General features: G+C 51.1%; 1 long non-coding RNA gene across 1 annotated transcript; it reads right to left on the bottom strand.

Moving 5' to 3' along the window:
* Positions 1 to 4654: 4654 nt before the first annotated feature.
* Positions 4655 to 14920, bottom strand: LOC150061108 (uncharacterized). Its single transcript, XR_016536194.1, has 3 exons — positions 14833 to 14920; positions 10617 to 10730; positions 4655 to 5517 (listed from the first exon to the last, which is right to left on the bottom strand). It is a non-coding gene; the product is annotated as an uncharacterized LOC150061108 (long non-coding RNA).
* Between the last annotated feature and the right edge of the window lie 773 nt (positions 14921 to 15693).

Here is a 15693-nt window from a genome sequence, read left to right as displayed (position 1 = left end):
ATGCTAGGAAGTGCAACCACTCAAATGGAGGGGCACATCCTCAGCCAACACCCACCCTCCCAGGACACAAGGAGCCCGCTCCCCTAGGACAGGGCCTGGTCTCCACATGCGCATCCCTTCACTTGCCTATCCTCATCCCGGAGTTGTTCTGAGTCTAGAAGGCAGAAATCCATCCGATGTGGCCCAGGACTCAAGGAGCTTCTAGTGTGGTGGAGAGATGGTGGTTTCAGGGGAGTTTTGACAGGGGAGTGGGGATGCCATGCTAGCCGTGGGGCAAGCTGCCTTGGCTGGGTCTTAGGGCTGAATCTCTTCGTGCCCACTTGGACTTCTGCTGGGTACCCATCTGTTCTACAAAGGAGAACATGGGGTCCTGAGAGGCCTGAAGACAGGTGGGGTAAGCAAGTGAGTGACAGTGCACCAGAGAGGCTTGTGTCTATGAAGCAAAGGTGGTTTGATAACTGACCTGAATCAATAATTTATTTCTGGATTTTAATAATGTAAAGGTCTCATTTCATTGGCATCTCATAAAAAATAGAAATGTTCTTCTTTTTCTTTCAAGATTTCTTTTAAAGCACAAATGGGAACAGAAGCCAAGACATGGGCCTTTGAAATCCTCTGGCCCTGGACAGAAGCCAGGGGCCTGAAGCCTCTGTCTGGAGAAGGCACTTGATATCCAGTCTCCATCCCTTTGCATCTCTCTGTCCCTACCAACTCCTCCAGCCCCATTTTCTCCTAGGCACAGGGGTCATGACCCTCACTCTAACGTGTCAGTGACAGACCTCAACAAGCCAGTGTCTTCACAGCTCCTTCCTGGTCCCCCAGGTCCTGACACACTTCTGAAAAATGTGTCCTTAGGGGACACCTTTGAGAGAGAAGGACATGAGCCCACCCTCCCCCGACGTCATCTTGGGACTTTTCAAATCTGGATGGCTTCCCCCAGAATGCCAGGTGCCACTCCTCACCCTACCTTTCTCTGCAGTACCTCCCATGTCATCTCATGACACCCCCTGCTGTCCTGTGCCACCTCATGCCATCCTCTGTATCCTGTCAACCCATCATCTCATCCTCTGTCATCCCATGTCACTCTGTGTCATGGGACATCATCCCGTATGGCCAGCTTCCTCCCCAGGGCATGCCAGCCAGGAAGACGGCCCTACCAAGGCCTTGGTCCCTACAGCCAGCTCACCACCACACAGAACTTGACTACGGTGCCATTGCTGCCACCCACCATCCTGCCTGCCGCCCATGCCTGGACCCACAGCCTCAGTCCTGGCTCAGATGTCGGCTGGTCCAGTTGGTGTCATCACAACTAGAATTCTCATCCCTAAATCCACCCCCAGCCCAGTGCCAGCTCCACCTCTGCCCTCCCTTCCATCTCTTCAGCCTCCACTCTGAGCACTGGCAGCTCTGCTGGAGAAGGTGGAACCTCAGCCCTCCACCTCCAGCCAGACACTAATAGTAACTTTGGAGCTCTAAACTTCTCATCCTAGTTTCTGTCAACCAGCCTTCCTGGTCCTACACAGTCCTGGAGGTAAATAGCATTCATAACGTATTCAAAATCATCAAGGAAGAGACAGGACCAAGGCACCCTCCTTCTGTGTCAGCGGTCAGCTCTTCAAGGAAACCCAGACAGGTGGAATAGCCAGCTTTTGGTGCATTGCTGGCTGTCTTTGGCATGCATTGGCCTGTAGGGGCTTTGACGAAACCTCTCTATGTTCACATGGCGTTCTGTGTGTGTGTGTGTGTGTACATACTAGAACACCACTCCTATACAAGAACACCAGTAAGATTTGAATAGGTTTGCCCTATTCTAATATGTCCTTATCTTTCTCTCTTTGGGGGTACTGATGTTTGAACTCAAGGCTTTGAACTTGTTAGGCAGGTGCTCTGCCAATTGAGCCACACCTCCAATCCTTTTTGCTTTTTCAGTGATTCTTCAAACATGATCCCCAGTTTTTTCCCAGGCAGCTCTGGACCACAAGCTCCTATATATACTGCTGAAATAATAGGCCCGTGCCTCCATAGCTTTTTTTTTTTTTTTTTTTTGCCAGTCCTGGGCTGGAGCTCAGGGCCTGAGCACTGTCCTTGGATTTTCTCAAGGCTAGAGCTCTACCACTTGAGCCACAGCACCACTTCTGGCTTTTTTCTATGTATGTGGTACCGAGGAATCGAACCTGGGCCTCTGTGCATGCTAGGCAAGCACTCTCTGTGATTACAGGTGTGAGCCACTGTACCTTGCCCAGTAGGATTTCATCTTGACTAATCACATCTTCAATGGCCCTGTTTCTAAGAACAATCAGAACTGGGGGTCAGGAGGTCTCTGTGGGGCTTTCAGAATCACCGTGGGAAAAGCAGTCATTTTGGAGGTGCCATGGGCAAAGAGCAGCCTGCATCACAGACTCATGTCCAGAATGTTCCTTCTTATCAACGAAGTATGTGTCCCCTTCAGGAGCTGAGGAGGGAGAGGTGGGGGGGCAGCGGGCACAGCTCAGTTGGCAGACAGCATCTTCCTGACCTGAGGAGTTTACATGGCTTCTGAGCAGGAGGGACAGCAGCATGGATGAGAAAGACTGGCAAGGCAGGGATTGTCAATGATCTTCCCAGCTCAGGGGGAGGTGGCTGGGACATGAGGCCATTGTGGCAATGTGTTCACTGTTCTGAAATGAAAGCCCTTTCTCTAAATGCTCCCCAAGGTCTCTGACTTGGTGCTCGGAGGCTGTGCGATGCTGTGCTGCTTCGTTAGTGCCGCGTCTTCCCCGCTCTGTGAGCTGAGGACACTCAGACTCCCTCACCCCTCGTGCTCATGTGCTCTGATCCATGCTGTGCTAGCCCAGTTCTTTGGGCTCCTGCCCGCCCCTGGCCTAGGACTTCTCCAGGGAACTGAGGCAGGACTCACTATTTCTTTTCTTCCTTTTTCTACTCAGCCAGCTGAGTGAACAGGTCTGCTTTGATGTGAGGAACCTGTGTTGTTCTTGTTAAAGCAACTGTCAGCAAGCCGTGTCCCCTCATCTGCTGTGCTCAGGGACACTTCTGCAGCTCCTAGCCCAGAGGGTGGGCTAGTCCAGACAGGTAGAGAAGCCATCTGGATGGAGAGCCCTCCCTGTCGCATTGCTCTGGCCCGTGGTGTGACCTGGGCAAGCACACATCCCCCTCTGGGCCTCAGAGCGCTGCCTGTCGGTCATCACACTGCTGCTGCTAGTCCTCTGTCACTGATGCTCTGGCCTCCCTCCAAGCTGACACTTCTGGGTCACTTCTTTATCCGTGAGGCATTAGTCCAGCCAGGCCATGTCCTTAGGTCAGGACAGGGCAGGGATCATGGTCTCCTTGGCCTCAGAGGGGAATGCTGAGGCTGAGAGTGCACAGTTTCTTCGCTACCAGAAAATCAACATAGCTAAGCCTGATTCAAGCAAGATACAAAACATAATGTCACAATGATTAAAAAAAAGTCTGTTAAAGTAAAAGTGAGATATGCTGCAAGGAGGAGCAGGCTCTAGCAGGCTCTAGGACCCGGATGCTTTGTTTTGTTGGGTTTTAGTCAGGTCAGTCAGTGGTATGTAGGAGCTGTCTTTTATTTCATGTAAACTCTGATGGTCCGGTTGATTGACAGGTGTGGCTAGGGGCCAGATGGGCACCTGCACGTGCCCAGGACTTCCTGGGGCCAGGAACTTATTTTGGGGGTCCTCATTCTTGTCCCCATGCACACATCCACTGGGTGCGGGGTTCTGCCCCCCAGATGACCTTTCCACTTGTCAGGATCTGACACCTCAGCTGGCCCCAGGATTTCTCCTCATGCTTTATGAGTTCCCTTTCAGTGGGACTTACTTGAAAAGTCGTCTGCTGACCTCAGACCTTTCTTTGAAGGTCAGGCAGAGCATATTTATAGGAAGTTCTATGTCTTATCAGGGTCCCTGTAACCATGCTGGTTGTGCTGAAATCACAGAACTCCTGTTCTGGGGGCAAATTTCCTTTAGATGTTAAATAAGCAGTCCTTAGAGAAAGAGAGCCAGCCCTGCGTGGAGGCTCATACTGCTTTGTGGGACACACAGAAGCACACATTTTTGACAATACAGGATAGGATATGCTCAAGGGAAGCATTATTCCTGTTGACAGCCATTGCCATGGTAACATCAACAGCAGGCCAGGCGGCAAACACACAAACACGTAGAAACAGCTGGCTTTTCTTACACTGGAAATCAGCAAGAAACTGACTTAATTTTCCTAGAATTACAGGTGGAAGTTGCAAAACTTTCCTCCTCCTCCTCCTCCTCCTCCTCCTCCTCTTCCTCCTCCTCCTCCTCACTCCTGCAGCAAAACACTCAAAGCCACATTTGCTGTGCTGGAAATGGAGGAACTCAGATTCTCATGGCTACTCTGCCAGTATTCATCTCCCTCTCCCACCACTGCTACAGAGAGAATCACACCAGATCGGTGGGAAAACCTTTAGGGTACAGTGATACCCTTTGGGAAGCAGCTAACTTTGAACCTCCCCCTCCCTCTGCCCCTGGGAAAACCTTTACTTTGACTGTATAAAATTTAGGTATATTTAAGCAGGCAACAATATCCTAGGCAGAATGACAAAGATACAAAAGAAACTATAAACAAGAAAGGAATGTGGATATGTAATAATCCTCTAATATATGAATTTGCTGTTGGGCTAATGAAAGTATGAATAGGGGCTAAGAGTGTGGCCTAGTGGTAGAGTACTTGCCTAGCATGCATGAAGCCCTGGGTTCGATTCCCTGATATCACATAAACAGGAAGGGCCAGAAGTGGTGCTGTGGCTCAAGTGGAAGAGCATTAGCCTTTAGAAAACCCAAGGACAGTGCCCCAGGCTCTGAGTTCAAGCCCCAGGACTGGCAAGAAAAAAAAGTATGAATATGTTTCAGCTAGAAGACGGTGGTTTTGGAGGTTTCTTTTTTTCCTTGTTGTTTTGAAGGTTTGTGAAAATCGGTTGAGGCGAATGATAATATAGCATTTTGCCAGTCTTGTAACAGCTCACAGCACATACAAGTCACGGAAGCGTCTCATTCATCTGCCCATGAGAAAGTTGCTGTAGTTGTAGTTTAGGCAATGGTGGGCCTTTCATTCCAATTAAAACCAGAGATGAGGTCAGGTACAATGTATTTACATGAGGTGACTTGGAAATGAGGCTAACGGTGCACAAGTAATCTCAAAATACATCCTTACCGTCTGCTATTTCTTGAACAATCTTGAAAAGAACCCAGTTTAAGATAAAATTTTACGTTTCTAAAATGCTTTCTTATCCCAAAGCAGTTCCTCCTTTCCTTAACAAGAGCCAAGCCACCAGACCAAAGCTTTAGGCAACACACTTGGATAGAAAAGACGGCTTTCTTCATGCTCCCGAGCCTGCCTGCTTGTCACTGTGAAGTCAGAGAAGCCCTTGAGGTGTGGGCATTGTCCCCATAGGAGGATGACCTGCCCTGCCAGGCTCTGTTCCTCCTTTACTTGGTGGGGGGCAGTTTTAGTTCCTCTTAATCAAGATGTGATCCATCATTCCTGCTCAGAGCAAAACAGATGGAAAATGAACACAAAGATTGCCTAGCTTTCCTCCGGCCAAATAGAAGGAATCAATGTCTTCCATTAAATGCAGTTTCTAAATACCTGAGATACACACACACACACACACACACACACACACACACACACACACACACACACAATTTCTAAAATAAAATAAACAAAGCCAGAGCTAGACCAGCTCCTCCCCAGGGCCTTTTAGGGTATTCGGATCCTACACCATGAGATCTGAGATGTCACCTCTGTCCTGTGGTTAGCCTGCCACATGAAACTTTTTCTCTCCTGGTCACTAGGCCCTGAAGCCAGCCTTGCCCAGTAGATAGCTGTGCCTGGAGAAAGGAGACATTCTGCCAGAAAGTAGGATCCACCTTCTTAATGCTCTGAGACGGAGGACCCTGCTGAAGCCATGGGTATGCAAAGGCAGGACCTCTGTCCTGCACAGTAGAATTGTGGGGAAAGGGTGGAGAACGTTGTTCAGCAACAGCCAAAACCCGAGGCACAGCCCTTCGCCTATTTTTGGTTGTCTCCAACCAGAACAAGAAGTCACAAGAATAAACAAATGCAAAGGTTAAATCCAAATACTTATGTGACAAGACCAAAAAAAAAAAAAAAAAAAGTCACCTTGGCAACTGGGAGCAGAATTTGTAAAGGGAACTTTCTTTGGTTGAGAAAATTCCTGAGGTGGCCCAGGAGGTGACAGGCCAGGGCTCTAGGCCTTGGGTGGGGCTGCTCTGCACAGGGACTAAAGGGGGCTCTGCTGCTTCTGATCCTGAATGGGGCAAGGACAGTTGGGAGGGATGGGGGGTCCCCAGAGATGAGGGTAGGGAAGGGGGCAGGAAGGAAGTACGAACCCGGAGCCGGAACTGAGGAGACTGTGTGGGGAGGGAGGACCCCAAGGTCAGAACGGCCCATTCAGCATCCAGTGTGGAAAGACTTCTCACCAGGGAGGCAGAGAGGAGCTGAGATCTGCCGGAAGTCTTGGAAACTCCTGACTTCCTTGATGCTCCACAGTCATGGAGCAGGAAAGGCTGAGATGCCAGGCTGTCAGGGCCTGGGCAGTGGGGGACACCTGGCATCTGAGTCACAGCTAAGAATAGAAAAAAGTGCAGTTCTGGGGAGGAGGATAGCACCCCCTGAGCCTGCTGCATCCCACCACTCCAGGATGGTGCTGGGGTTCCATACTGGGGAAAGGGGAGTGTTTGCAAGTCGGGGCTTTCCCAGGCCCCTTCCTCTTCCTCCTATCAGCGCAGCCCAGCCGCCAGGCCCCCAAATAAACTCCCAGCACCTCCTCAGCTAAAAATAGTCCACAGTGACTGCACCAGATTGGTGCAGAGGAACTAGGATCCTTGCCCACCAGGGACAGTGGCCCAGAAGGGCCTACTAGGTGCCAGACACTGCATCCGCCCAAGAGGCTTTTTGCACTGTATTTATCACTGTGTGCAGAAGAGGTGACATATGCATGGAGAGATTAAGGAGCCTGCCTAATAAAACACAGCTAGGCGGCCAGGACTCCACCTGAGCAATCCAGACCAGTCTGCCACAGTGGGCAGGGCTTGCTCCCCTTCCTGAGCCTGGAAACTGGTGAGAGGCGGGCCTGCTCCCCCTCGCCTCTCAGCCTCATCCTTCTCCCCTAGAAAATTGGAAGCTTCCCTCAGCCGGGAGGGTTGGATACCACTGAGGCGGACACTTGACTTGGCAAGGGGCTGGCTACATGGGAAGCTGCTGGCTTACAGATGGGGATGCTGAGGCCCAGAGGGAGGAGAACCTGTTCCCAGGACAGTCAGCCTGGGTCCCTCACTCAACTCCACCTGAATCCCGCTCTCTCCAGAACAACTTCCCATCTCCCTGCTGGCTTGACCTTGATGATCACCAAGGTGACCACAGACCCAAAACGAGGCCTACCACGCCCCCCTCCCCAGCCTACTGAGGTCTTCAGGGCCTTCTCCTCAAGATCCAGGACCCCAGTCCCACCCTCGCCCTGTTTCTGATCTCTGCCCAGGGCTTGCTGGCCTGGGAAGACAGCCCACTGTCTTCCTCTGTCCTTGCTCTGCCTCTAGGTTCACAGTCCCTTCCCCCTAGAATATTCTCTGCCCTCTGCCTGTTACTCCTGCTCTTCTTCCCCACAGGCTCTCCCAGATCAGCACTGACCCAGCTGGCGCTGCCTGCAGCTGCCTCTCTCTGCCTCTGGCAGGATCCCTGTGGACCCCCTCACAAGCTTCGAGGGAGATCTTTCTACTTCTCTTGCTTTTGGGTCCCCAGAACCCCCCCACACACAGGGGGCTCATTGATATGTGCAGATGAATGAATAGCTCTAGAAGGTGGGCATCCCCTCTCCACCCCCTGCCCCACACAGCAGATGGGAGCTGAGCCCAGCATGATGAGGAGCCGTCTTCCCAATAGTTTTTATTTTTTTGATTTTTGGGGGGTTTGTGTGGTGTGTGTGTGTGTGTGTGTGTGTGTGTGTGTGTGTGTGTGTGTGTGTGTGTGTACTCCACTTGGGGCTTGAACGCAAGGCCTAGGCACTGTCCCCAAGCTTCCCCAAGCTTCTTTCTGTTCTACTTATGCTATTGGCAGTTAGACGGAGATAAGAATCTCACAGGTTTCTGGCATGGGCTGACTTTGAACCTTACTCTTTAGATCTCAGCCTCCTAAGTAGCTAGGATTACAGATTTGCAACCTGGGCCTCTGGATTTGATCCTCCCAATTTAGAGCTGAGCCCAGGGCTTCTCTCTGTCCAGCCATAGCTGTGACAGCCAGACGGAGCCAGGCAAATGACCGTGGTCCATCCCAGGGGGGGAGGCAAGCTTCAGCTGGTCAGCAGGCACCAAGGTCAGCTCTCCTCCGGTTCCTGAGTGAACGGATCTGAGGGGAGTTGACTTGAGCAATCGGGACAGCCAGTCATTGAGGGCTATTTTAAAAGTGACCCCATTTTATTCAATCTCATGACTTTGTGCGTTAGGAATTCAGGTGGGGCTAGACTGAATCTTTTGTGCTGTTTTGTTTCTTGTGGCATTAGCTGGGGTCACTGGCAGAAAGGCCAACCTAGAAGGTACAAGACCGATTTTTTCCCACGGGGCGCTGGGGTGAGGGCACCAACAGGCCCTCTCCCTCTGCACACACTCTGAGGAGGAGGCTGCTGGACTTCATCAAGTCTGGGCCCAGATCTGGCTCAGTCTCTCATGTGGTCCTTACAGGCCAGTGCAGCCCCAGTTCTAACAGAGATAAAGATGAGGGTCACTATGACATCATCATCATCATCAGTAAAGGTCAGAGAGGCAAAGCATCCAGGGAATTTGATGAATTTATCAGGGCCTAGACTTGCCAGGACAATCTGAGCCTGAGTCTGAAGCTTGCATCCTCAGGCTGAGACCCCAGGTTTCAACCAAAGAAGCCTGCTTCCTTTGCCCCTTCCTGGAGAACCCCCTCCCCTGCCCTTCTCAAGTCCCTAGGGCACCTCTGGAGGCAGAGACCTCCCCACCTCTATGCAGGATGGGCCACACTGCCCCCTGTAGTCTAGGCAATCACTGTACAACTAGGCCATAATCCTGGTCCACCCCTGTAGTCTAACTCTGTGGGGGGCCAGCTGAGGTTCTTCCATCAAGAAGAAGGAAGTGTGAATACAGTCATGATTTTCAATGGAAGCAGGTAGCTCGTGGGGAGGGGTGGGACTGGGAGAGACAGCGGCAGGGGAAGGGGAGCGCAATGGAAGGGATGACATTGATCAAGATGCACTGTACTCATAAACTGACAGATTGGCTTGAAACCGCTTTGCACAACTACTTAAAGATAATTTTAAAAATGATATTAAAATGCTCAGTCAAGTGAAAGGGTATCAATGTATGTGAATTAATGCACCTTCTATCTGGCAAATATCATGTAACCCTTTTACTAATTACAATTAAAAATAAAATAAAATAAAATACAATGCTCAGTCAAGAAGGGCAAGGCGTTTACATGGAAAACTACATCAAGACCTAAATAAATTAAAAAGACACCTAATGTTCATAGACTGAAAGATTTAATGCCAAAGAGTTTTAATTATTCATATTTATAATATGAATATTTAAATTGCTATAGTGCTTCAACACAACATCAGGTTTAAAGTCATCTTTACGGTCAGAGAATCAGAAGGCCTTTGCAACTATAAGATGCATCTTTTTTCCTTCACATTTTAACATCCCTGAATGTATCTTACAATGGAGAGTGCATTGCAGTTTAATTGCCACGGGGTCTCTCTAGCTGGAGCCCTCCCTTGGGGACCCTCCCATCGCCACAGTCCCTCCATTTCCAAGTCTCTCATAGGCTTTTCCCAGAATCCAGCTTTCCTGTGGTTGACCTGATTTCCATTGTCTAAGGGGCAGCTGTTTGGGGGGTAGGTGCGTGGACGGCGGGCCAGGACATGGCTTGTACAAATGCGTGCAATGAGTGAACATGGTACAACGTGTGCAAGCGTGTGGACCAGCTTTGCATACCTGTGTCTTCATGGTGTGCCACAAAGTCAGGCAGGAATGGCAGAGATTCAGTGAGGGGCTAGCTCTTCACCACGCCATCGTGTCATGGGGCAGAATTCCTGGGAATCCAAATTCTAAATGCAACCTGCCCTTCCAGGACCTCATGAAGGTGTATGTATCCAAGAAAGAGGCTGGAAGTAGTTTTGTGAGCTTGATGTATGACTCTCTGGAGGGTGTGGGCCTCCTACAGTACTCCCGTCTCGGCCTCTCAAAGTGCTGCAGTGAGACTGGCCATGCTCTGGCTAGTTGCACCTTTCCTGGACTCCCTCCCACGTGGCTGTGCCTGGCCCTTCCAAGATCCCTTCTGGTCTCAGCTCCAAACCCCCCTGGGCAGATGCACTTGCATTCTCTCTCTCCTACTGGCATTTGCTGGCTGGGAGCAGAAAAGACCCCTGACAACAGCAGCCAGAGGAAGCTGTGGGCTTGGCCGCCCCTCAGAGAGCGGACTGCCCAAGGCGGCCTTGGAGGACATGGGTATTCTCCAGAGAGTCGTTTTGATCACTGTAACCCAGCAATTTTAGACCCGCTCCCCTGGCTCCTCAACCTGTGAGAGGTATGTGGACTCACCTGGATTCTTACTCTTCAGGATCTGGGTCTGACGGTCTGGAGATGAGAGGGGTCAGTAGGAGTCTTCATCCGTGATCAGCTCCCTGGTGACACTGCTGGCGGCGGGCTGGAAGACTACGGGGAATCTTGAGGTGTTAAAGCTCATGATCTCCCAAAAAGGCAAGTTTAGAAGAAGTCTTGCGGCTAAGGAGCACTTCAGTAGGCTGAAGTAGCACCAGGCTCTGGCCCCAGAGGTCCTGGCGTCGGGTTGGCCCAGCCATGCTGGTGCAGCATCCTCTAACCAGGTCCCTCTTCTCTCCAGGCCCCTGTGCCTTGTGAGAGCTACCTCTAGGAAATGGAGACTGGAACAGGTGGCATGGGTGACAAGGGAGGGATGTGGTCAGCTCTCAGCAGATCCCCAACTCTGCTCTGTGTGCGTAGCCTGGGTCGGTATCTTTTAATCCACATGGCAGCCCTTGAAGGTGGGCATGGTTCTTCTAGTACCATCACACACACAGAGACAATGAGGCTCTGGGTAATTAACTTCCTGGGCTCACACACAGTACCATGAAGGCCATGGGGAAGTCTTGTTCTAAAGCCCTGGATTTAGCTGGACTGTTATTATGCCTGTGTGAATTAGGGGCTATACTGGGGTGAGAGAGAGAGAGAGAGAGAGAGAGAGAGAGAGAGAGAGAGAGAGAGAGAGAGAGAGAGAGAGAGAGAGAGAGAGCGCGAGCGAGCAAGCAGAAAACACGCCTATAATCTGCAGGAAACTGAGACTGAGGATGGAAGTTGTAAGACAGCCTGGGCAGGGAAATACATGAGATTGTTATCTCCAACTAAAAAGCTAGATGTTGGAGTTGTGGCTCAAATGGCAGAGCCTTGAGCAAAACACAAACAAACCAACCAACAAACAACAACAAAAACAGGGACAGCACCCAGACCCTAAGTTCAAGCCCCAGTACTGGCACAAAAGAAAAAAGCAAAGAAAGAGATGAGATTCTCTTCTTGCTCCTCCTTCCCTAACAGCACCCCCCAGCACCCCCCCCAGGACATCTTACAAACCTCCTCGTAGGTCCCTTCTGGCTCTGGGGCCCTGGCTATGGGTATACTGGTGTTAGGAATCCCCTGGGTGCATACACACCTGTGACCACCGCAGGTGCTGCCTGCTGGCCCTGGACCTGGTGGGACCTTTTCCTGGGGCTGCCTGTGTAAAACCACCCTAGTGAGTGATGATCTGAGTTTCTCTCGGCCAAGTTCTGACAACACTGTATTGCCCAGGTCTGCTCTTCTGTCTATGCCGTGCACTTTCAAAATCAGGCCACGTTCCTTTCCCTGGGTTTCTCTAGCCCAGAGCCTGACACACTGTGGGAAGGACCTGACTGGCTCGTACCGCAGATGACACCGTGCTTCCAGCACTCGGCACTAGGGGGCAGGTGCACACCAGCCTTGTGGCCAGCAAAGGCGTGGCTGGGTGGACTGGGCATCTGGCTTAGGCAAAGAGCAGGAAAGGGCTTCCATGGAGGGTGGAGCTTTAGGAGCTGTGGAGTAGAGCAAGCTCAGCCTGGCCTGGGCAGCTCTGGCCTGACCTCCAGACCCTTCCTTTTCTTCTCCTTCTCCTCCTCTCTTCCCTTTCTGCTCTTTCCTTCCAAGTTGTCACCTAAGTTCAGTCCTGATCTTGTGTGACTGAGTCAGACACTTCCTTTAAACCTCCATTTCCTCATGTGTAAAATGAGAAAATAATAATATTGTCTACCTGGGTGCAAGTTCCTGGCTCTTGGGCTTGGGCCCCTCTATATAGAGCTGTGTTTTCCTGCTCTCAGGAAGAACTCTGGGCCATGGCCTGGGCAAGATCACTACACACACACACACATGTGCACACATGCACACACATGTGCACACACGCAGTGTACATAGACGTGTACACACACAGGGGGCTTCCTTCTTAGATTACCTTCTCCATCCTGGTGGAGGAGATCTTGAAGGCCAGCTCTGCGGCGCTGAGCTGGGCCAACTCCAGTGCCCAGCCTGGGAGCTGTAGCCACTCCCTACATTAAGTTGCATGCTGGGCCTGCTCTGAACACATAGGCAAAAAAATGAATGAGAACAAAAATCACATCATTTTAGATCCCTTGTAGCAAAGTGATTTTCATACCCTGACAGTAGAATCCTGAAGACTTCTTAATATGGGAAAGGAGGAGAGTCCTTGAGTTTACTCAAGGCTAGGGCTCTATAATTTTGAGCCACGGCTCCACTTCTGGTTTTCTGGTGGTTAATTAGAGATAAAAAGTCTCAAAGACTGGCCGGGAGTTTGGCCTAGTGGTTAAAGTGCTTGCCTAGCATGCATGAAGACCCGGGTTCGATTCCTCGGTACCACATACATAGAAAAAAAGTCGGAAGTGGTGCTGAGGCTCAAGTGGTAGAGCTCTAGCCTTGAGAAAGTCCAAGGACAGTGCTCAGGCCCTGAGCTCAAGCCCAGGACTGGCAAAAAAAAAAAAGTCTCAAAGACGTTCCTGCCCAGGGCAGGCTCCGATCTCAGCCTTTTGAGTAGCTAGGATTACAAGTGTGAACCTCCAGTGCTAGGATTTTTTTAAAAAGTTGTTGTTATAAAGGTGATCTTCAGAGGGGTTACAGTTACATAAGTCAGGTAACCAGTACATTTATTTTTTGCCAGTCCTGGGGCTTGAACTCAGGACCTAAACACTGTCCTTGGGCTTTCTCAAGGCTAGAGCTCTACCACTTGAGCCACAGCACCACTTCCGGCTTTTTCTGTGTATGTGGGACTGAGGAATTGAACCCGGGTCTTCATGCATGCTAGGCGAGCACTCTACCACTAGGTCTCGCTCCCAGCCCCTCCAATACATTTCCGTTTTGGACAATGTCACCCCTTCCCTTGCTCCCCTTAGTTTTTCCTTCCCTACGTGTTCTTTTGCTCAAAGTTCTCAGAACTCTTACCACTTAGCCACACTTCCACTTGTGGCTTTTTGCTAGTTAGTTAGACATAAGAATCTCATGAACTTTCCCCTGGCTGGCTTCACACCACAATCCTCATATTTCAGTCTACCAAGTAGCTAGAATTATAGGCATGTGCCACTGGCACCTAGCTTATCCTCTGGATTTCATAAGCCCTTGGTGCTGGGATCTAGGTAAGGTCAATGGTAGACTGTCCCTCTTTTGAAGCTCTTCGTTTCTCTGAGACTCCACACTGGAACTGCCCTGAAGGATCTTGATCTAAGCTTTCTAAGGGAGAGGGAGAGGGGGGAACTTTGCCAGTGTGAGAATTTGTGCTTGCATATATTCATTCCTTCTTTTAGCAAGCAGCCTGGGTCCCACCCTGTGCCAGCAACTATGTGCTCCCCAAAGGCTTCTTACTGTAGATAGAGGAGCCTAGGCATTCTGGGGGGTCAGTAAGAGGGGCTGGTCAGAGAGGGCTGTTCTGGGGAGGTGGCTCTGGAGCAAGAAGCGGGCTCATGAGTCATTGCATGCTCCCCTCCCAGGCCCCAAGGTGGCTGCAGGGCTGGCTGGCTGGCAGTAGAGAAGGCACTGGCTGGAATTAGAACCAGAAAACTGGGGGTGCCGAACAGGAAACAACAGTGTGGTTAGGCAGACATGCTAGATCCGCACCCAGGACTCATAAGCTTGCTCCCGCCCCCACAGCCCTGCCCCCAGGGAAAGGGTTTCTGGGCGGGCCCGGAAATGGGGTTTGGTCATCATAGTGGCTTGGCTTTCTATGGCAGAGTTGCCATCCAGCTTGGCACTGGGTCCCACTGGCAGGGCCTTGCCTGCTGCTTGCCCAGATTGCCAGTCTCTGTCAGTACCTCCAGGGTGGGGCAAAGCATGGCTTCACAGAGCCCCACAAACATCCTCCGCCCAGCCCAGTGCCACATCAGGATGGGTTCCTAATGGCTGCCTGGACCTCACTGGCCTGTCCCCTCCTAGGAAGCCTTCCTAGGCAGAGAACATACAACCCAGGGCGGGGGGGTGACAGCAGAACCCAGGGCAGACCTTAAGAGGCACTGGAGACCAAACTACTAGGACCACATTCGTGTGTGCTGGAGGCCAGCTGCCTCTCCAGGACTTCCAGCTCACTGCTTGGGGCCTCACACCAGCTCCGTCCACAGAACCAGTGGCATTCTGTCCAGGACATTCTAGGCCCCAGCCCCGCAAGTGCTCTGGTCCCTGATCTGAGCCCCAGGGCCCAGCTCTGCTAACACAACTCCCCTGCTTCAATGCTCACCTTCACTCCCAACCTCAGTGTACCCTGTGCAGTCAGGATGGCTCAGCCCGTTGCCACATGTCCTAGAAAATTCTGCTGGTGATGGGGGGCTCCATCTGCAGAGCCAAGAGAAGACATACAGCTTGTCTGTGTCAAAGAAGCTACAGGCATCCTGACCTTATGGATCATGAGGCTCCGTGAGGGGCTGTGTCCCTTTTTACCTCCCTCTGCCAAACCTGGGCCCATTTTTCAGCTGGCGTCTCTAATAAAGCTGCCCAACCCAGTTCCATGGTGGGCCCCACAGGCTGAGAGCCTTAGCAGCTTTATAGCACAAGGGGTTTGGCAGGCTGATGAGGATATGCAAAGAGGGTTCTTTCTAAATTGTCTTTGGATTGCACATTCCCAGTGAAAAGCCGTTCTTTAGGGACATCCCGTGCCAGCTAACTGTGGTGGCTTATCCCTGCAATCCTAGCAACTTAGGAAGCTGAGATCTGGGGATCATGGGTCAAAGCCAGTCCTAGCAGGAAAGGCTGTTGGATTCTTACCTCTAAGTAACCACCTAAAAGTTGCAAGTGACTCAAGTGGTAGAGCACTAGGCTTGAACAGAAAAGGCCAAGTGAGAGCTTGATTCCCTAAGTTCAAACCCAAGTACACACACACACACACACACACACACACACACACACACACACATGTGTCCCCAAATACTCCCTTATGAATCTGGGTGGGGGAGACCATTTGAAAATGTCAAGACAGCTATAGGGGTGCTAACAGCCTCATAGTGGCTCTGCTGCAACCTGTCTGAGTGCTAATCTCTGAGTCTGGTCTCATCAAAAGTGCCTTACAATTCTGGCATCCTAGGCAACCAGGGAAACCGTGCCC

Source organism: Megascapheus bottae, chromosome 7, assembly GCF_031878675.1.
Source record: "Megascapheus bottae isolate mThoBot1 chromosome 7, mThoBot2.hap1, whole genome shotgun sequence".
In the NCBI taxonomy this organism is placed as follows: domain Eukaryota; kingdom Metazoa; phylum Chordata; class Mammalia; order Rodentia; family Geomyidae; genus Megascapheus; species Megascapheus bottae.
Note: the sequence above shows the minus strand (reverse complement) of the source record. Positions and strands in the feature narration are given on the sequence as shown.